We start from the raw sequence: 23711 nt of genomic DNA on the forward strand, positions 1-23711 counted from the left end.
ATGTTGGTATGGTCTGTGTGTGTGTGTGTGTGTGTGTGTGTGTGTGTGTGTGTGTACTGCTTTTTTGAATATATGTATATAATGACCAACATGTAGTGTGATCAGTTGAAGTCAACTGTTTGTTGGAACAGCCATCATTGTCACAATAAATAATAATGCTGATTAAGTTAACAATGCAACTAAGCCATTTGATTGTTTTCCTGAAAAATAGCATTTAAATCATATGAATATTAATGAGTATATTTGTTTATATGTACATCTATATGCACATAAGTTCAGTAACCTATCCAAGTTATATCTAAGTGTTAATAAAATTTGAAGGCATGAGAAAATATATGTTGTCTCTTTCTTTGGTACTTAGTAAGATACAATGTACTTTTTCTAATTTAACTTGGAATCTTCTATTATGTAATTATCTTTGAGTTCTTTCAATCTGCTTTGAATGTATATTTAATAACTTTACTCATAAAAATAATTGTGAGCATAACACCTCATCTTGATAGCATGAAAATTAAGGCTAACTCTTCATTTACTTTAAGTCACACAAAATTAACTTTTGAATTTCTAAGCAACATTTTTTTTATTTTTGCTTAATATATTCTAAAATCAAAGAGGTTGATACTAATTTAAGTATCTTTGAGACTTATGATGAAATTAATGGCATAGATGCCTTGAAGTGATTATAAAATCACCATGGCATCATAATCTATATAAAATATGGCTGACTTCAAATTGAAAAACTAAAGATTTCTAATGACTTAAAAAATGCATAGTTAAAAACTGTAGAAGGAGGTGTCAGCGTGACTGGTCATCATCCCTGAGGATATGAATTATCGTTAGGACTCACCTGACAGGAAGAGAGAACTTCCTGACTCCTTCAGTTCTGACTCCTTCAGTTCTCTTCTCAGATCCCCCCATGCATTAGATACAGAGAGAGAGAGAGAGAGAGAGAGAGAGAGAGAGAGAGAGAGAGAGAGAGAGAGAACAAACACAAACATAAATTAAAAAGTAAAAATTATTGAAAAAAGTCTAAATGTTTAGAAGTGAAATTTAAAGGTGCATTAACCAGGAGGCTACAGAAAGTGAGGCCATCAAGATAATGATTCTTTTAAAAATATTACTCATGAAGATAATTAATAACAGTCACTCTCTTAGACATCGAATACTGTCATATCATTTCCTTGAGTCAGAAGGCCACGACTTTTTTGAAGAAAAAGTTTCTGACAGCTACAAATAAATAGGGGTAGGTAATTCAGAAGGGAAAAATAGTGTGTTTTGTGGTTATTGTGTGTGAATTTTTATATAAGCTCACATCTCCATTTTTTATTAAAGTAGAAATAATGCCAGGACAGACTTTCATGACCCTGGAACAGCAAGGCCCCCTTACTTTTTATATATCTACTTTCATTATTTTACAAGAGAAAGGCCCATATCCCTACAAAATATGTTGGAAAAATATCTGTTAATACTTTTTATTATCCAGCATTCTGAGCATCCTTCTACTCAGGAAAATGATCTTACTAGTAATGTACAATTACTAGCAAGTGGCTTGTGTTAGCTATAATTCCATTGTTATGGTGAAATCACAAAACAGCTCATTGCCGAACTTGTTTTTGCTGTTGTTTGTGATTTTAGAGCTTTTAGCTCATGACTTTTTGTATGTTCACATTGAGAGTTATGTTAACTGAGAACAGCAGAGTACATATAGTATGTTAGAACTAGAAAACATAAAGAACAGAAGTAGCTAACTTTACATTGTGTCCTTCAAGGGCATCTTTCCACAGACATAAATTTCTCCATATATGCCTTAAGTTTTCAAAATCTCTCTTTAATTCCATGTGCTGTTAATTTGGCAAGTAGTATGATATTTTTGAGAGACATTTAGGATCCAGTCATAACATACCTTTACATACTACTCTAAGATGTATAACTCTCACATTTTCCTTAATAACAAATTGTCAATATTAAATAAATAAAAAGATAGAAAGTACTTAACCTCTAATTAATATGCAGAGAGTGAGGCCATAACATTTTTTTATTATTTGGTTTAATGATTCATTAAAAAAAAGTAAAATGACTTCTGTTTAATGTTTGGGTATGGTAGTTTCCAACTTGTAATGCAAATTGTTTTAAAATTCTATTACTATAAAAGAGTACAAGATACAAGTTGAGAACCTGTCTGATTTCTTGGATAAAAGATATTATATTTTCCTGAGATACACAATAATAAGAAAATAATAGGAGGTCAAATATGTCCCATGTCTGCCATCCAAATATCCACTTAGCAATAATGCTATTGGATTAAATTCAAGCAACAAATAATTACATTTACTTATTCTGAGTTTTATTCTTTAAAAGATGTTGGGTACATGTATGTGATTAAAGAAAAGACACAGAATCTAGGAATGCTGTGGAAAAAATGACATGAAACTGTACAGCAGAGTCATTTTGATTGAGTTTGATGTTTCTTGTTTCTTTGAGAGTTAAATAAGCGAACTGTACTTCAGCCATTTGTTATTTAAACTGTGTGTAAGAATACAACTGACAATCCACAAATTATTGGATTGTGAACATAGCTAGAAATGGCTTATTTAATGCTGGTCATAGAGGTACACGCCTAATCAAAGAGTGGTGTGGTAGAGGCAGGAGGAAGAGAGGTTTAGGGACAGGGCATGAAACAAATAAATGGCAGAACAGGGATTTGTACATTGTGGACAAATGTAGCACGTGCTCTTCACGGAGGAGAGACCTTGTAGGTATTACTATCCACATGTTATATTGCTATCATTACAAAATAATCCTTTGATGTTGCTTACCTAGGATTTCAGGTAGAAATGAATTTTGTCATTATGTATTAGCTACACTCAACGTTGGGGATTCAGAAATCCAACACTGGCTTAATTAACATATTCACTGAGTCCTTCACTCTCACACTTGAAAATTAGAGTAGGATATCTGCTAGCATTGATTTTAGGTGCACTGATTTATCTATCTTTATCCATGTATATCTATATCTATGTTTTTATCTCTATAGATGGCACTGGTGCGAAGGCCTGGTTTATAAATCATGTGCCTTGTAATCATGATCTTGCATATAATCCTATGTAGAAAAAGATAAACTTGGTTACATACTTTTGTAATTCTATCTCTAAGACGATGGAGCCCAGCAGACCTATGAGATTCACGGTCAACTAGCCTATTCCTGCTGGCTACTTCCAGGATAGAATGTTTTTAAATAAAGGAAATGATAGATGGCGCTTGAAAAATGATGCATGCTTAAAAAATCACACATACACACACACACACACACACACACACACACTCACACACATGCATGCACCAGAGCATACAAACCCTCTCCCACAAAGAGAGAAGCACAGAAACACAGGAGGGAGTAATAGCCACATAAGTAAGATTATATCATACAATTTGAAATCAAGTGGAAATAAAATAAGATAATACACTATATTGAGAGTTCAATAGTCAGGGAAGAAGACATTTTAATCGACTTCTCAGAATGTTGAATGTAACATTGTTGAATATTTATTCAAACCAAACAACCGGACAAAAAAAAACAAAGCAAAACCAAAACTAATAATAAAAACAAAAAATACCCTCCCACAAAAAAACAAAAATAAAAGAAAACAAAAAAAATCATTTCACTCCAAACAAAATTGGGCATCACAATAACAAAGAAATGTTGAGTACCCTGTAGTGAACAAAGAAAATAAAGAATAGAGATAAATTCTAGGTTTGAACAGAATTCTAGTTTTATGAGATACAAAATTTAACCTAGAGTGTTGGATTGTCTTGTGTCATGTTATGTCCCTTTGATTAAATACAGAGAACGACAATAGATGACTGATAATGTTCAAAGGTTTATAGAACCATACAGTAAACATTGTTATGATGTTTGTTTAAAGGGCTACAGAATGGAAGCAGAAATATTTAATTTTAAAAAAGAAATATTTAATTTATTGATTATAGATAGAATTTTTAAAAGTCAATATATGTGTCATTGAATTATTGAAAAAGTTTGTAGGAAAAGACATTATTGATAAACTAGTTTTTATTCCTTTGATTATTAAAAAAAGAAATAATATAATCCAGAATATTGTAAATAGATTCCAATTAAGCTTGGATCATTTGTCAAAATTATATATATATATATATATATATATATATATATATATATATATTTGTGTTACCTATAAAATTAAATATTTGAGATCAATTTATCAAAAAACAACATATGTTCTGGTAACTGTGGATTTACCATCAGAGGTGAAAGGGGCAATTTTTTTTCTTTTTCTTTTTTTTTCAGAGCTGGGGACTGAACCCAGTGCCTTGCTTTTGCTAAGCAAGCGCTCTACCACTGAGCTAAATCCCCAACCCTGAAAGGGGCAATGCTAATTAGTCAATGCTAATTCTCAAGACCTATGTATAAGTATGCAGTCCCAATAAAAATGAAATCAAAGGTTAATAATTTTGTGGAATATTCTGGAGTTTCAAAACTCAGAAAGTAAAACAATTGGACTGAAGGCATGACAACAGTTTTTCAAAGAGAGGCTTTGATTCCATGACTTTTTATTATCATTCCAGAACATACACTGAAACCTGGTTTTCACATTTACCATGGTATAGTAGTTTACTATTGTAAATTGCTGTCTTTTATTTGAAAGTACAATGCTATGTTTTACCAGCTATGTTCAGTTTCTTTAAATGAAACAAGAGGACAAAGATAAGAGTTTATATAGTTTCTTTTCTTTCCAAGACATGCCACTTGGAAATTGAGAAAAAGAAGAGAAAAAAACAACATCATGGCATTGCCTTGTGAAATGCTTTCTGACCATGGTGACTGAAGCATTTTCTTTGAAAAACAACAAATGATATACATTAGTTTCCACTAATGTAAGTGACAAAGACATAAGAAGATGTCCTCTGCTTCTCATATATTTGTAACCACTGATTGAAAGCTGCTTTCTGGAATGTGTGTTTTGAGTCTTTCCCAACCTACCTCCAAAGAAGAGGGGGCAAATTGTAGAATATAAGTATCAGGTGCTAGTGTGCTAATCCCTTGTCTAGGACAGAAAAGACAGAGGCAGAGAAGATTAGCTATTTTCACTAAACATTACATTCAAGCTATTGAAAAAATTTCATAATTTTATTTGTTTTCAAATCAGGAATTTTGAAACATGACAGTCCTTAATATGTGTACAGATATTTTCATATCTTGGTGTCTACATTATTATATTGATTGTGTTTCAAGTCCAAGGCAAAATATTCTTTTTCATTCTTTATTCATTTCTTTTATTATGTATTTTCTTTAATTATATGTCAAAGGTTATCCCATCCCAGTTTCCACTTTGTAATTCCCCTGTTTCCCAGCTTCCCCTCCGGAAACACCCAATATCATCCCCTGACACCTGCCTCCATGAGGGGGTTCCCACCCACCAACTCCCTCCTGCCTCCCAGCCCTGGCAATCGCTTACCCAGGAGCATCAAGTCTCCAAAGGCCTCTCTTTTTATTGATGTACAGCAAGGCCATCATATAGGACTGGAGCCATGGGTATCCATGTCTACTTTTTGATTGACGGTTTAGTACCTGGGAGCTCTGCAATATTATCTGGTTGGTGGATATTGTCCTTCCTATGATGTTGCAAACCCCCACAGTTAACTCAGACCTTTCTCTAACTCATCCACTGGGGAACCCATTCTCAGTCCAATGGTTGGTTGTGAGCATCTGCCTCTGTATTTGTCAGAGTCAGGAAGAGCCTCTATGGAGACAGGTATATCACACTCTTGTCAGCATGCACCTCTTGGCATCCCCAATAATGACTGGGTTTGGTGAATGCATGTAGGATGGATTACTATGTATGGCAATCTCTGAATGGCCTTTCCTTTAGTCTCTGCTCCACACTTTTTCCTCCTGTAAGTATTTTGTTCCCCCTTCTAGAAATACTGAAACATCCATACTTTTTTCTTTCTTCTTCTTGAGATCCATGTGGTCTGTACATTGTACCATGTGTAATTCCAGCTTTTGTGCTAACATCCACTTAGTAGTGAGTAAATATCATGTGCATTCTTTTGTTATTGGGTTACCTTATTCAGGATGATATTTTCTACTTTCATCCATTTGTCTAAGAATTTCATGAAGTCATTGTTTTTAATAGTTGAGTAGTACACCATTGTGTTAATGTACCATATTTTCTTTATCCTTACTTCTGTTGACGCATATCTAGGTTCTTTCAAGCTTCTGGCTATTATAATTAAGGCAGCTATGAACATAGTGAAGCATGTGTCCTTGTTCTTCTATGTTGGAGCACCTTTTGGGAATATGCCCAGGAGTGGTATAGCTGAGTCCTCAGATAGTGCTATGTCCAATTTTCTTAGCAACCTCCAGACTGATTTCTAGAGTGGTTGTACCAGCTTGCAATCCCACCAACAATAGAGGAGTGTTCCACTTTCTCCACATCCTTGCCAGCATCTATGGCCATCTGAGTTTTTGAACTTAGTCATTGTGACTGGTATGACATAGAATTTCAGAGTTGTTCTGATTGGCACTTCCCTGATGACTGAGGATGTTGAATATCTCTTTAAGTGTTTTGTGGTCATTCAATATTTCTCATTTGAGAATTCTTTATTTAGTTCTGTACCCAATTTTTAATAGGGTTAGTTGATTCTTTGGAGTCTAACTTCTTGAGTTCTTTGTGTATACTAGATATTAGCCTTCTATCAGACGTAGAATTGGCAAAGACCTTTTCCCAATCTGTTAGTTGCCATTTTGTCCTATTGATAGTGTCTTTTGCCTTGCAGAAGCTGTGCACTTTTATGAGATCCCATTTGTTGATTTTCTCCTGTGCCCATGTGTTTGAGGCACTTCCCAATTTTCTCTTTTATTAGTTTGAGTGTAATTGGTTTTATGTGAAGGTCCTCGATCCACTTGGACTTGAGCTTTATACAAGGTCATAAGAATGGATCAATACGCATTCTTCTACATGCTGACTGCCAGTTGAACATCTCCAGTTATTGAAAATGCTGTCTTTTTTTCCCACTGGATCATTTTAGCTCCTTTGTCAAAGGTCAATTGACCATAGGTATGTGGGTTCATTTGTGGATCTTCAATTTTAATCTACTGATCTACCTTCTTGTCTCTGTACCAATACCTAACAGTTTTTCTTATTATATTGCTCTGTAATACAGCTTAAGGTCATGGATGATAACGTCCCCATAAGTTCATTTATTGTTGAAAATAGCTCTTGCTATCCTGGGTTTTTGTTATTTCAAATGAATTTAAAAATTGCTCTTTCTAACTCTATGAAGAATTGAGTTGGAATTTTGATGGGATTGCATGAATCTGTAGATTGCTTTGGGCAATGTGGCTTTTTCTGCTATATTAATCCTGCTAATCCATGAGCATTGGAGATATTCCTATTTTCTAAGATCTTCTTCAATTTCTTTCCTCAGAGATTAGAAATTTTTTCATATAGATCTTTCACTTGCTTGGTTAGTGTCACACCAAGGTATTTTATAGGTGACTAATATGAAGGGTGTCATTTCCCTAATTTCTTTCTCAGTCTGTTTATCCTTTGAGTAGAGGAAGACTATTGATTTGTTTGAGTTAATTTTATATCGAGGCATTCTGCTGAAGCTGTTCATCAGGTTCAGCCGTTCTCTGATTGAAATTTTGTGGTGCCTTAGGTATACTATCTTATCATCTGAAAATAGTGATATTTTGACTTCTCCCTTTCCAATTTGTATCCCTTCTAACTTTTTGTGAACTTATTTCCCCTGATCCAGCCTTTGGTTAGTATTGGAAATACCCACATATCCCTACCTGTCTTCTCTTACTCTATGTTTCTCTTTTCATATTTTGATCCTCTATTATCTAATGTCCATTAAAGCTTCTAACACCATCAACATGTGTTTGGTTCTGCTGTTCCTTCAATAATGGTTTTACAAACCGTATTAAAATGTGTTTATGTTATTTCATTTCTTTAATACTCTTGGAAACAGAAATAATAAGCAAAGTGAGGGACAAATATTGACCACATCAATATTTTATATGGTTCTAATCCTTCATACTATTTTGATATATAACTTATTTAACAACAAAAATTTACCACACATTCTTGACTGATGTTCTCATTGTGTCCTCTTTGTCCTTACTTTAGCAATTTTATGCATCAAAACATAGAACCTCTTAGCTCTTATAACCTTTTCATGGTTACTATACATCATCATGTGTAATTGTATCATGCATGATAATTTTATCTAATAATTTCATTATTATTTTCTTCAAACTGTCTTGTTTTCTCCATTTAAACATTACTATTAATTAAATAAATAACTCATAGTTTGAGCAACACTGAATATTCAAGAGATACTGAAACACAGTAAAAGGAAAAGATACACAGATTACAAGAATAGATAGACAGACAAATAGTCAGATAGATAGATAGATAGATAGATAGATAGATAGGTAGTATATCGATGGATAGATGGTAGATAGCGCTGTGACTCTGTATGTGTATATTTGTGTGTATGTATGTGTGTATGAGACAGATTTGGGGAAGCAGAGAGGCAGAGAGAAAAAGAGAATTTCAAGATGTGATTTAAAAGGAGTTATGATAAGATCATCATTATTTTTTTGTAAATAAAATTTTAATGGGAAACAACCATTATGAATGGTTGGGCATTGTTGTCAGTTTGTTTTGTACTAGTACAGAGACTTCTATTTTCAAAGCCTATTTTCTTTATGCTTCTTTACAAGAGTGGGTTTTGAATCATTTAGATTAAATGCTTTCTGGCATGATGTAAGAATCTTTCATTAAAACAGTAACAATCAATCTATTGTTGCTTGTGATTGGCTCAGGATCTAACCAAGCTCTTCTTGCTGGTGCTTCAGTATAGTCTTAGCTTGAATTATCCTCCTGTTTTAATTAAAGTGGTAAATGGACAAATTAAAAAAAAATAACAAAATCTTCTATCCTGAAGTGGCTTATTATTTCACATTCTTTTTACTTACATTCCAGTATTTAATATGTGCATTCCCACACCAGCTGTATTTTCTTTTGTTTTATCTCCATAAATAGTTTCCTTACCCTATAAAGATTTAGAAGGCACCTAATTTCAAATGTTACCTTTCCAAGAGGCAGAGTTGTAAGTTTTAGAATTTTTGGTCCAGGCTTAATGTGCCATGCAAAATAAATTATAAAAGTTTCTCTCATTGAAAAGAAAAGATCAAGACCTTGCAGAGTAAAGGAAAGGAAAAGACTTTGCACCCACATAGGAAGTATCAAGGTCATTTGGAAAGACAGCAACAGTGATGAGAAATACGGCTGTGACAGACTTTAGCATCCTATTTAACAACTGTGGAAATAGTGACACAAATGATTTGTATCTTCCACATCTCTCTTTCTCATCTCAAAGTGATAAAAAAAATTCCCAAAACTGAGATCCCATAACATTATACAGAGCATACAGCAGCCTTTGGAAGATCTTTATAATATAATTGATATATCTAACTTACTCTGAATTTTATACATCAATGCAGAAAATATCCAGAAAATACTGTTAAATTTTGGTCCATAAATATACTCACATTCTAAGAATATTTAACTCTTTATTTCTAAATGATTTTTCTATAACAAAATATTTATCTCTATCTCTTCATAATCAAATTCTTAATGTTTTAAAGGCTAGATGTCAATTTATGAAAACCATCCCTGTTTTCTTGAATTTCATATAACATGATAACTTAATATTCTTACTAGATGTTCTAAATTTATCTGGAAATAAGTGTTCTGTATAAGAAGATAGTCTTACAACAACATAATTAACAAAAAACAAATCATAATGTGATTTCTGAAAGAATTTTAAGGTGTTCAATATTTTTAACTCTATCCCTAAAGCAATGTATTTTAAATTATTATCAACTGAAGAAAAGGAAAATTTTATCTTAAAATGGATATTTATAAATCTTCTACATTTATGTGTAATGAGGAATATAAATGGTGAAAATTGCAAAGCACCTTTAAGTCAAAGGAACTGTCATTAATGCAAAATGGCAAACAACAGATTGGGAAAACATTTTTACCAATTCTACATTCAATAGATTGCTAATATCAAATATATACAAAGAACTCAAGAAGTTGGACTCAAGAGAATCAAATAACCCTATTAAAAATGAGGTACAGAGCTAAACAAGAATTCTCAGCTGAGTAATATTGAATGGCTAAGAAGACCTAAAGACATGTTGAAGATCCTGAGTCAAAAGGGAAACACAAATCAAAACAACCCTGAGACTCACACCAGTCAGAGTGGCTGAGATCAAAAACTCAGGTGACAACAAATGCTGGTGAGAATGTCGAGAAAGAGTAACACTCCTCCATTGTTGGTGGGATTGTAAGCTGGTACAACCAGTCTAGAAATCAGTCTGGAGTTTCCTCAGAAAATTAGAAAGAATACTACCTGAGAACCCAGCTATACTACTCCTGGGCATAAACCCAAAAGATACTCCAACATACAACATGAAAAACTGCTCCACTATGTTCATAGCAGCCTTATTTATAATGGCCAGAAACTGGAAAAAACCCATATGTCTCTCAACAGAGGAATGGATAAAGAAAATGTAGTACATTTATACAATGGAGTACTACTCACCTATTAAAAACAAACCCTTCATGAAATCCTTAGGCAAATGGATGGAATTAAAAAATATCATCCTGAGTGAGGTAACCCAATCTCTTTCACACACACACACACACACACACACACACACACACACACACACACACACACATACAAACATGGTATGCACTCAGTCATAAGTAGATGCTAGCCAAAATGCTCAGATTACCCAAGTACAATATATAGACCAAATGAAGCTCAAGAAGAAGGAAGACCAAAGTGGGGATGGTTCAGTCCTTCTTAGAAGGGGAACAAACATATTCATAGGAGGAAATACAGAGATAAATTTTGGGGCAGAGACCAAAGGAAAAGCCATCCAGAGACTTCCCCACATAGGGATCCAACTCATATACATACAACCACCAAACCCAGACAATATTCCTGATGCCAAGAAGTGCCTGCTGACAGGAACCTGATTTAGCTGCTTCCTAAGAGGAGAAAAATAGAGGCAAATGCTAGCAACTAACCATTGAACTGAGAATGAAGTCCCTAATGGAGGAGTTAGAAAAAAGATTGAAGGAGCTGAAGGTGTTTGCAACCCAATAAGAACAACAATACCAACCAACCAGAGCATCCAGGGACTACACCACCATCCAAAGAGTACACATGGACAGACCTATGGCTGCAGCTGCATATGTAGTAGAAGATGGCCTTGTTGGGCACCAATGGAAGGAGAAGCTCTTGGTCCTGCCAAGGCTATATGCCCCTGTGTAGGGGAATGTCAGGGCGGGGAGGTTGGAAGGGGTGGGTGGGTGGGTGGATGAACACCCTCTTAGAAGAAGGGGGAGGGAGGATGAGATAGGGGGTTTATGGAGGGAAACCTTGAATGTGGGTAATATTTGAAATGTAAATAAAGAAAAAAATCCAAAAAATTGATTTTTAGCAAAAACAAAAACAAAAACCAAAGAAACAAGAAAATATCCTAAGTGATTCCATTCTCTCTCTCTCTCTCTCTCTCTCTCTCTCTCTCTCTCTCTCACACACACACACACACACACACACACACACACACACAGACACACACACACACATACACAAGAAAAAACCCCACACACATTGTATGTACTCACTAATAAGTGGATTTTAACCCAAAGGCTCGGATAACCCAAGGTTTAGTCTCACAGACCACATGAAACTCAAGAAGTAAAGCTATCAAAATGCAGATGCTCTAGTCCTTCTTAGAAGTGGGAACAAAAATATTCACAGGAAGAATTGTAGAGCACTCTTAAGGGCACTGTAAGAGCATGTACACACACACACACACACACACACACACACACACACACACACACACACACACACACACGCATGCACACCCACCTGACAAGAATTCAAAATTGACAGCCATAATATGCAGCTAAAAGTCCAGTAATAATTATAAAAATGAAACAAAAAAGTTTTTCCTTGCAACTAGTTGTAACTAGTTGTTAACTAAAGTTAGCTTTTTTATAGGAGATGGAACCTCATCTGACTTGCCTTTCTTAATGCTAAGACACCGTGGGTTTATATCTGTGCAGAACCAATGCATGCTGTCTTTATGAGGTTATATGTCTATCACCTCAGTGTGTTAATCATTGGAGGGAAATACTTCCCCAGGGAATTTCTTCCTAGCCTCACTATTATGTTCTAAGGTGATTGTAATCGAAATAACCATGAATTAATCTTAAATTGTAAGATTTACTCGCTACAACTTAAGAGATTGTATGACCAACCTCATAGTAAAAGCAACAGGACAGTTTTGCATGATTTTCTTCTAATTGTTTCAAATTTAATATCATTGCCAGGAAGACAGCACCTTTTCAATAAAGAATAAATAAATCATCTCTTGAGATACTAGTTTCTCTTTTGAATTCTTTTTCATATAATATTATTTTATTAAAATAATTGCTAGTCATTAGACCTGTTGACTAAAATTTGTATTGTCAACATCCTTCGCTTTGTGGTGCCATTCACTGAAGCAAAATGGATATATCATAAGCAAAGTTATGTAAGAAAACCACCTCCTCCCAGAAATGTTATTTTGTCCATAAACTCTCAGGCAAGGGAAGTCAGGAACTCCTTTTGATTTCTTGATAAGATATTGACTGGGTTGGTGTTGTTCAGGCAACTAAAAGTATGAGGTTTCATGACTGAACTGGTCCCTTATACCAAGAAGGCACTATTTGACCCTGGTCCCCTCCAAATACCTGTTTCTTACAATGTTTCCAACTCCTCACACAAGATGATCCCAGACATGAAGGAGGGAATGACTCTGCAATTGGAAAGTAAACATTCATTTTTTAATGAGATACCTTTTAAAATTAAAAGTAGGCACTTAATATTTTTGGATACTAAATATGCATAAAGTCACATAAATCATTTATAAACCTTGATATCTTTGGTAAAGTTTTCATGTTTGTCATTATATAAAATGGACCATGAAATCTTTTGTATCTCCTTTCTTTTTAGCTTCTATTGTTTTTATTATATTGTTGTGAGGATAGTACTCAGGGCCTACAGGATGAGTACTTCTAGCACTAATTTCTCACTAATATCTAGCACTAACTTCTATCACTAATTTCTAATGACACTCTAAAATTGTCCTTTTAAAGAAAGAGTAATGTTGCTAATATTGATAAAGAGTACATATAAGATATAATTAATAAAATATTAAAATAAGATTTTAACATTGAATAAGTTAGTTACAACCAAATAAATGAAGAAGAATGTTCTTTTAAGTACCATAAAAATTAACTCAAGTGACAGTCAGAGACATATTGTAAGTCCACTTTCTATGACAAATAAGAGTCATGATCTTTAGACAAATGTGAATTCAGAGTAATATTAGAAAATTACTGATGGGAAATATTGTAGATCTAACATACTGAACTAAAAAGACAATTTGCATTTCTAAGATTTACTATTTGTACCAAATTAATAAAGAAAGAAGATTCAACAAAGACACTAATGAATAGAATAACTTATTGGCCATATAACTTTAAGACTTGCTTGTTTTTTATATATCATTGGTGTCTAGAAAGAAGAACTGTAAATTTTGTAGCTGTCATTTTTGCTCTTTTGCAAATATCTGAAAATTGAATATCAAAGAAACAGCATTAATTCAGAAATTGAGAGGGAAAGAGAACTACATTTGTATATTTTGATTTTTGAACAACACATTAATTAACAATTGAATTTAAGAGGAAGTCAGAACAGAGACTATTTCAGTGATCTGACCTCACATGGGACTCCATTTACTTCCATACTTCTCTCATATTCATTCTGAAGTTCTTTGCCAAGTCGAACCTCTCAGTCGGACATTCATCAAACAGTTAAAAAATTTTTTTCTTTCTCTCAGCAATATAGATTCTTTCAGTATATATCATCCCCATTTCTTACAGTATAATTTTTAGAAAAATGCCATAGGAGTGTGCCGTCCTCTGGAATTCTCATTCAGACACCAATCTCAAGAACCAGGATAAATGGAATTCTGAGTTGAATTTCTTATTATTTTGTGTCTTTAGCTTTTTGAGGCAAGGTTTCTTACAGTCAAGGCTGACTTCAGGCTCATTCTGTAGCAGAGGACGCCCTTCAACTCAATGCTTCTGCCTCCACTTTGCAAGCTTTAGAATTATATTCATGAATTAATTATCTAATTATCTTATTATTACCTATTAATTAACTAATTATCTCGGAGTTGGGAATGTGATCAGCATGTTTGTAGTTTGCAGGTTGTCATGTGATAGAAGCTACTTTCAGCATAGTGTTTTTAAATATGATAATCCTTATAAACACCTTCCAAATTCTTGAATATTTAGTCAAATATTTCTATTTAGATGTATTAGACAGTTGATACATTTTATAAAGTTGTATTGATTGTTGTAAAGCATCACACCATTGTATAAAATACAATTAATTTACCTAGAGTGCTGCTACTTATCCAAACAATTAAACTTAAAAAAAATCTAGCGTTTACTTACTACTGTAAAAGATAATAAAAGTATTTTCAACTAAATACAGAGGACATAATTGACTGTCGACACATTTAATAATGGTTACTTTGTGTGACTTTCGAAGGTAGAAAAAAATGCATGTTCTACCTTTCCTTATTGAGACTTAAATAATGCCTAGGGTTATGTTTGTGGGTGTAAGGATGTGTCAGGGATATATTACTCTACTTAAGTGAGAAAAAAATCATGTGTGAGTAGATGTTATCAAATTGTTAATAGAATAACAATGATCTACACATTACTGCTGTAAAATATCTTCTGTCTGTCAATGAAGCTCAACAAATTAAGGTAGATGATTATTTGCATTTTATCAGCTACTGAATTCTACCTAGGACTCCCATGCTGTAAAGACATAAATGAGTACCACTCAAAAGCCTATGGTACCCACACATACATAAAAATATAAATTTAAAATACAACAAGATAAACTATAATCTATCCCTCTCCAGCCCTTAGATTTACAGGTATATTTATAAATATCTTCTCCTTGGCAGAAAACCGAAAGATAGAATAAAACTAGTACATATAGAACATCAGATCTGGATAAAGCAAACATCATACTATTTTCTTTAAGTTCAGTAGTGAAAGGTTACTAATAAGTATTGCCACTTTGCAGGATTAAATTCAGAATACTATTGTGTAAGAGATCCCTAGAGCACCTGAACCCATGATAGCATGGTGAGAATTACTTCTCTTGGCACACCTAATAAGGGGATGCCTATTAGGTGCCTAATAAGACGCTTCCTCTTTGTGTCAATAAGGAATGCCACATGTTAGTAAGCCATATGTATCATCAATTAGCAAACACTTCACATGAAGAGATACTCGATACCAAAAGAATTAATAATAATTAGTAGTAATTGGTAGATAAAATGACTTCCTTGTGGTGCAGAGCAAGGGATTGGCGGTACCATGCTCTCTTAAATAAGAATGCCATGGCCGAACTTTGTGAGAACATGAGGTTGAGCAAAGATCTGAAACAGGTGCAGAAAGCCCTACAGATACCCTCCAGGAGAAGCTTAAGCCAGAGCAAGAGAAGGCTGGAATAAGGAATCAGTGTCAATTTCAAATGATACGTTGAAGAAACAACCAAGAAGGCAAGAAGGCAGCAGTTCAGGGGGTTAACGAAGCCTATGGACAATCGAGGCTATTCAGCCTGTCATGGTCCTTTTGATTTTTACTGTGAACAAAGGGCAAGCCATTAGAGTTGGAGCAAGGACATGTTATGGTCAGGGTATATGACTTACAATAATTTCTGGATTCTATTGAGAATAGACTGGGAAGAAGTCAAGTACAGCAGCACATAGCCCTGATGGCAATTTTATCTTAGTTTCTTTACTAACTCTTTTGGTGATGTCTCAGTATTGAAGTTCAAAGGTATAGACTGTGGTCTTCACTTTTAGCTCTCACTCTCTTTGTGACTTCATAAAATGCTATTTATTTGTTCTCTTTCCAGTATGACTTCTACCCAATATGCTAATTATTTCTAAAATGTCAGGCATCATCTGAAATTATCACTTCCTCCTTAATAAGAGATTTAAAATAAGGACCTCATCTTTTTCCCTTAACTTGCTTGTATTATTGTCTTTCCTGGTTTATGTAACAGTTTCCTGTCTTGCATTGTTACATACTGAGGAAGGCCTAAGAATATGAGGCATTTTTCATTGAATAAATGGAAAATAGTCACTAAATTTTAAATGAAGATATCTTCTACTAATGTTGATGATCTGGAGCAATCTGTGATTTGCTTTTCCTGTTCAGTAGAAATTCATGCAGCAATGTCATATCCTGTATCTCTACCTATATCATCTGCATATATATATATATGTATATATATATATATGTATATATATATATATATATATATATATATCTTAACTACTAGTCTTTTTTTTCTCCACCTTCACCTTTATCCACTTATCAAGCAGGGGAGATTTAACCATTTATATTTATGCTGCCCAGATGTAGTAATTCAGCACCTCAGTGGTTTTTAAGCATTCAACCAGAAAACTCAGGTTAGCCTGTCAAATGGATACTTAAGGAAAGACAAATATCAAGACACTTTCTGACTGTAACTTCTCCACTATGAGTCACTTTATCCTCCTGTTGGACAAAACTGTCAGTCGGTCAGGAGTGAGGTGGTAGGGTGAGCAGTGGGGGCAGGCTTGCTAAAATGTATAGTCTGAGAATTTCCACCCATTCACACATTTGATGATCATTTGTCATAGAAGACATATTCGTCTCTAAGTGATCTTCTTGCTTTGAACTCTAAATTTATATGATCAAGATAGATACTTTCTTTATTCGCTCTTTGATAAGAGCCATGAATTTATTTCATTGACTTGAGACATGAATAACCACTTTTGAGATTATTCTAGTATTTAATTACTATTATCAACCCTACCCCCCAAAAAAAATCCCTATGATTCCTTCTGCATTCTACACATAAAACAGAGATGGTACAGTCCTGAGGAATAAAACATTTGAGATTTTGAGGATGCCAATCCATAAGGTTTTTAAGATTTCTGACATTTAATAAGCACATACAAGAAAGAATAAAAATGATTATTTCACAGCTGTTATCAACAAAGATGTTAATCTGGAAAGTAAATTAAAGAGGTAATAATATTTGTCTAGGTGAAAAACTCAGATCTAAATTCTATTTGTTTCCCTGGTGGCTCCCATAAATCCTGACTTTAGGAGATGTTAAATACAATTCTATCTTCGCTTTTTTCCCAGTGAGTTATTTATAATCATGGTTTTACAAACACAAAAACCAGAGTGATGTTAATACAACAAAGTGTAACAATATATTTTACTACAACCTACAAATGTCAGTAAAGTTTATTTTTTCCTTTGACAGCTTAAAAATTGCTATTTGGAACGAAAATCTTATCCCAGCAATAAAGACTGGCTAGTGAAATTTTACAGAGAAATGAGAAATTTGGCTTCTACTTGTATTTGAATCTTGCTAGAAGGATAGCCCTCCCCAGAAAAGGTTGTGGCCTTGATGTGTTAAGCAGGCTGTCCACTTAACCCAAAGGTCTATTCAAACAGTTCAATCAAATTGTAAGCTGTCAGAACACCATCCACATACATTAGAGGGACCCTCCAAGCAGCTAAAAGACTGTGTTCTAAACATCAAGTATTGGATATAAAGCTGCTGTCCAGCCTGCAATGCTGAAATGAACTTCAAGTTATAAAGGATATATTTTCCAAGTGACGTCTGCTGACTCCAAAAATATAAACAGTGATCGTCTGAGACATTCATCTTATGTTGGTTACTAGATCTGCAGTAATGCCATTTGGAATCACTGATAGAAATACAAATTCTCTGGTCCATCGGTGACTTTCCTCTCCTCTAAAGAACACATGTAGCAATTTGCTTTATTATTTTTTTATTTCATTTTTTACACTCCAGATTTACTCTGCCCACCAGTCCACCCTCCAACTAGTCCACATCATATACCTCCTCCCCTCCCCATCCTGTCTCCATGAGCATGTACCCACCCCATCCCACCAGACGTCTAGACTCCCTCAGGCCTCCAGTCTTTTGAGGGTTAGATGCGTCTTCTCTGACTAAACCAAGACCTGGGAGTCTTCTGATCTATATATATGTTGGGGGCTTCATGTCAGCTGGTATATGCTGCCTGGTTGGTGATCCAGTGTCTGAGAGATCTCAGGAGTCCAGGTTAATTGAGATTGCTAGTCCTACAGGGTTGCCCTCCTCCTCACCATCTTCCAACTTTTCTCCAATTCAACCAGAGGAGTCAATAGCTTCTGTTCATTGGTTGGGTGCAAATATCTGCATCTGACTCTTTCAGAGGGTAGTCATCAAAGGTCCTTTTCTGTGAGCTCCCCATAGCCTCAGTAATGGTCTTGGGACCTCTCCTTTAGCTGGATCCACCTTTGGGCCTATAACTGGACCTTCTTTTCCTGAGATGCTTCTCCATTTTCATCCCTGCAGTTCTTTCAGACAGGAAAAATTATGGCTCAGTATTTTGACTGTGGGATAGTTGCAATCCCATCCCTCACTTGATGCCCTGTCTTTCTGTTGGAGGTGGGCTCTCCAAGTTCCCTCTTCCCACTGTAGGGCATTTTATCTGAAGTCCCTCCCTTTGAGTGTGAAGAGTCTCTCACCTCCCAGGTCTCTGATACACTAGAGGGTCCTCACAACCTCCTACCTCCTGCGGTTGTCTGTTTCCATTCTTTTTCCTGCCCCTCATGGTTTCAGTCCTTTACCCTACCCAGTACCAGAAATGTTCCCCTCTCAGTGCCCTTTCCCCTTTTCCTCCCAGGCCCCTCCCTCTCTACCCCCTTGTAGTTGCTTCTTCTTCCCTCCCAAGTGGGACTGAAGTGTCCTCAATCGGACCCTTCAGCTCACTGACCCTTTTGAGTTCTGTGCTCACAGTTGGTTCTGAAGCAAACAACATATGGAGCACTGAAACACTGGATGTCATTCTTTGGTTTGTTTTCATAGTGAATCTAAATTTTGGGAATTGGTTAGTCACAATCATTGAATAATTGTGAATTTTAGAAAGTTCTTTGAAATAACTATAAACACAATGTAAGCAACAGAGAAACAACCACTGAGTACTTCAAAAATATCGGTGGGTTTTTCTTCATAATAGAGAAAGAAAACCTTTTCCAAAGGTATTTGTACATGTAGTGATGGCCTAAATTAGATGGTCTTATTTTGTATATTAGGTATGAAATTTATATTCTAAACTGTTTGCTAGTGTGTCAAAATAGAAAAAAATAGGAAAACATTTTTAGATAAAGATGCACTGTGGCTGAGTCACCCAGAATCTCTTGGCTCCTATTACCTGGGACAAACCTCATCAGTGGCACCAGACAGTTCTGGAATGAGAGCGTTCCCACCTATTAGTACCTGTACTGTTTGGGAAAAACAGACTTTTGGGGATTCTAGACTTTGTTGTTAAGCTGGGGAGAAGTTTTGAAAACTGTTTTGATCAGAGCAGCCTTAGTTCTAGTGAGCTCTCCTGACAGGGAACGTTTTTGACACTCTAGACATATTGTTATCAAGGATGGTTCTTAGACTCAGATACAAATTGGGTATGACCTACTTCCTCACTGCCATCAAGACAGTCCATATTAATATTTACTGAAATTTCTTTCATTCTTGTTTATAAAGCCTTTCAATGAACTATCAATCCTATTGCTTTTGTAGCACATCCCTCTCATTCCACAGGGACATAATGACATGTTCCTATTTTCTTTACCTACTCTTTTGATTACTCAACACCAAAAATGTCCTACTTACAACCTATTTATAAATAAACATGCTGGGTGGGGATGCATGCCTAGAATCCCAGGAAGAGCATGTGGAAGACAGAAGTAGGGAGATCATGAATCTGAAGTACACTGGGGTTTACCTAATGAGACCCTACCTAAAAATAAATAGGTGAATGAATATGTAAGCAAATAAGAGGGAGAAAGAGAAAAAGTGGTGGACAAGTGACAGACACCAAATCTCCAAGGAATAAAACCAGGATAGTGAGATAGCAAATATCCTTTAAGGTAAGCAACACGAGGATGATTGTGACACTTGGGAGTACATAGATATAACAAAGTAAGAACAATAGATAATTTGGAGGGTGAAATGCAGGGAGAAAATATTACTTTAGTGAGGAAAGGTATGGAGTACGCTTAATGAACAAAGAATGCTTTAGTTTCCTGTTCATTTTTTTTCTGTTTTTTTCTAGTATTGGTCTCTAGTATGTTTTTAATCACTTGTTTTATTTCTGTCTTTATTATATACTGTTACATGAGTAAATATATGAATGTGTTTGCCTCTCTCCACTTATCTACTAGAATAATGATGGCGATTAGGTTAACTGGTTATCTGGTCTGTGTCTAGGGTTTTGATTTGTTTCAGTTATTCATATTTTACTTTTTAAATGACTTACACTTGGTATCAGGTGGATACCTTGAACATGTTTTGTAGGTGTTGAATATTGGGATGTAATGTCAAAGCAGAACAAACGTGTAGGACTGAAAGTTACAAGAAGGAAAATATGAGTAACAAGGACAGAAAGATCTATCAAAATAACAGCTGGTTTCCCATGGAAACATTACAAGACACAGGCTGGAGCAATGTACTTCAAGGTCTAAAAGATGACAGATGCCAGGCTAGAATGTTTTTTGCCCAGAAACCTTCCTGACGTAGTTGAGGGAGAAATAAAAATCTTATACTGAATTAAATGGACTAAGAGAATACATGTCTGCAAAAGCAGCCTCTGGAAAATACTGAATGTAATACATTACATGGAAGAGTATAATAAGCACAGCCAAAATTATAGAAAGACACAAATGGAGCAATAACTAGTAAAGCACATAATCAGACTAATAACAGCAACACCAACATGTCAGTAAAATGATAGCACCAAGCACACACATTTCAGTAGTAGCTGTAGTAATACTGTCAATGTTCCAATCAAACAATGCAGGTAAGTTAATTCATACATGTTATTGACTTCTTACTTTATAACAGAGATAGTCATAAAAAGATTAAGCATTTTAATGACATTACTGATTGATCAGACCTTAGATGATAATCTAAATTTTATTGTAGTTGTATGGCTACCTTTTTTTTATCTTTATTAACTTGAGTATTTCTTATTTACATTTCGATTATTATTGCTTTCCCGGTTTCCAGGCCAACATCCCCCTAACCCCTCTTCCTCCCCTTCTATATGGTGTTCCCCTCCCCATCCTACCCCCATTACCACCTGCCCCCCAACAATCACATTCACTGGGGTTTCAGTCTTGGTAGGACCAAGGGATTCCCCTTCCACTGGTGCTCTTACTAGGCTATTCATTGCTACCTATGAGGTTGGAGCACAGGGTCAGTCAATGTATAGTCTTTGGGTAGTGGCTTAGTCCCTGGAAGCTCTAGTTGCTTGGCATTGTTGTTCATATGGGGTCTCAAGCCCCTTCAAGCTCTTCCAGTCCTTTCTCTGATTCCTTCAACAGGGGTCCATTTCTCAGTTCAGTGGTTTGCTGCTGTCATTCGCCTATGTATTTGGTGTATTCTGGCTGTGTCTCTCAGGAGAGATCTACATCCTGTTCCTGTCGGCCTGCACTTCTTTGCTTCATCCATCTTATCTAATTGGGTGGCTGTATATGTATGGGCCACATGTGGGGCAGGCTCTGAATGGGTGTTCCTTCTGCCTCTGTTTTAAACTTTGTCTCCCTAGTCCCTGCCAAAGGTATTCTTCTTCCCCTTTTAAAGAAGGAGTGAAGCATTTGCATTTTGGTCATCCCTCTTGAGTTTCATGTGTTCTGTGCATTTAGGGTAATTCAAGCACTTGGACTAATATCCACTTATCAATGAGTGCATACCATGTGTGTTTTTCTGTAATTGGGTTATCTCACTCAGGATGATATTTTCCAGTTCCATCCATTTGCCTATGAATTTCATAAGGTCATTGTTTTTGATAGCTGTGTAATATTCCGTTGTGTAGATATACCACATTTTCTGTATCCATTCCTCTGTTGAAGGGCATCTGGGTTCTTTCCAGCTTCTGGCTAGTAAAATAAGGCTGCTATGAACATAGTGGAGCACGTATCTTTGTTACATGTTGGGGCATCTTTTGAGTGTATCCCCAAGAGAGGTATAGCTGGGTCCTCAGGTAGTTCAATGTCCAATTTTCTGAGGAATCTCCAGACTGATTTCCAGAATGGTTGTACCAGTCTGAAATCCCACCAACAATGGAAGATTGTTCCTCTTTCTCCACATCCTCGCCAGCATTTGCTGTTACCTGAGTTTTTGATCTTAGCCATTCTCACTGGTGTGAGGTGAAATCTCAGGGTTGTTATGATTTGCATTTCCCATATGACTAAAGATGTTGAACATTTTTTTAGGTGTTTCTCAGCCATTCGGCATTCCTCAGCTGTGAATTCTTTGTTTAGCTCTGGACCCCATTTTTAATAGGGTTATTTGTCTCTCTGCAGTCTAACTTCTTGAGTTCTTTGTATATTTTGGATATAAGGCTTCTATCTGTTGTAGGATTGGTAAAGATCTTTTCCCAATCTGTTGGTTGCTGATTTGTCCTAACCACAGTGTCCTTTGCCTTACAGAAGCTTTGCAGTTTTATGAGATCCCGTTTGTCGATTCTTGATCTTAGAGCATAAGCCATTGGTTTTTTGTTCAGGAAATTTTCTCCAGTACCCATGTGTTCAAGATGCTTCTGCACTTTTTCTTCTATTAGTTTGAGTGTATCTGGTTTGATGTGGAGGTCCTTGATCCACTTGGACTTAAGCTTTGTACAGGGTGATAAGCATGGATCGATCTGCATTCTTCTACATGTTGCCCTCCAGTTGAACCAGCACCATTTGCTGAAAATGTTCTTTTTTCCATTGGATGGTTTTGGCTCCTTTTTCAAAAATCAAGTGACCATAGGTGTGTGGGTTCATTTCTGGGTCTTCAATTCTATTCCACTGGTCTATCTGTATATATGGCTATCTTAAATCACCTTCCATATCATCTTTACAAAAATCGAAAGTTTGCGTATTATATTTCCCTCTACAGTTCACTTAGAATTTTAGTTCTCAATTTAAAAATCTGTGCCTAAGTCTTTTCCCAGTATTATTTCCCATTCTTCCAAAACCGAAAACCAGTTGCTCAAGTGCGGAATCTGTAAGAAATTACCTCTTTTATCCTTATTTATTTGTTGGTCAAAGACGAGTTTCGTCTAACCTGTGGCTCTACTCTGATCTATGGTTGTTTGCCTCACCTTTTATTAAGATCATAGAATCTTTATTGGGGTAACTTATAAAACCACTCCAATCTTTTAATCAACTTTGATACTGTGACAGCTATTGAAGTAAAAACTTCATGTGGTCCTTGTGTTATCTATACAACTCAGTCATCTTATCTATGATTATGAAGTACCTTTCTGCTCATTTTGTTTTATCTGAGAATCTTGTAGTTGTCCTTCTAGAGGTTTAAGGTTTATGTTATGAGGTTTATAACTATGACTGTTATTTTTCCTGTTGGAAATGTTC

The 23711-nt window shown here is 35.4% G+C and overlaps 1 protein-coding gene; it reads left to right on the plus strand.

The window, feature by feature from the left end:
- The window catches only part of Erich1 (glutamate-rich 1), a gene marked incomplete at its 5' end in the record, with an annotated part of 52793804 nt that overhangs the window by 17700480 nt on the left and 35069613 nt on the right, over window positions 1–23711 (plus strand).

Source organism: Rattus norvegicus, chromosome 16 (assembly GCF_021556685.1).
Source record: "Rattus norvegicus strain SHRSP/BbbUtx chromosome 16, alternate assembly SHRSP_T2T, whole genome shotgun sequence".
Classification (NCBI taxonomy): Eukaryota; Metazoa; Chordata; class Mammalia; order Rodentia; family Muridae; genus Rattus; species Rattus norvegicus.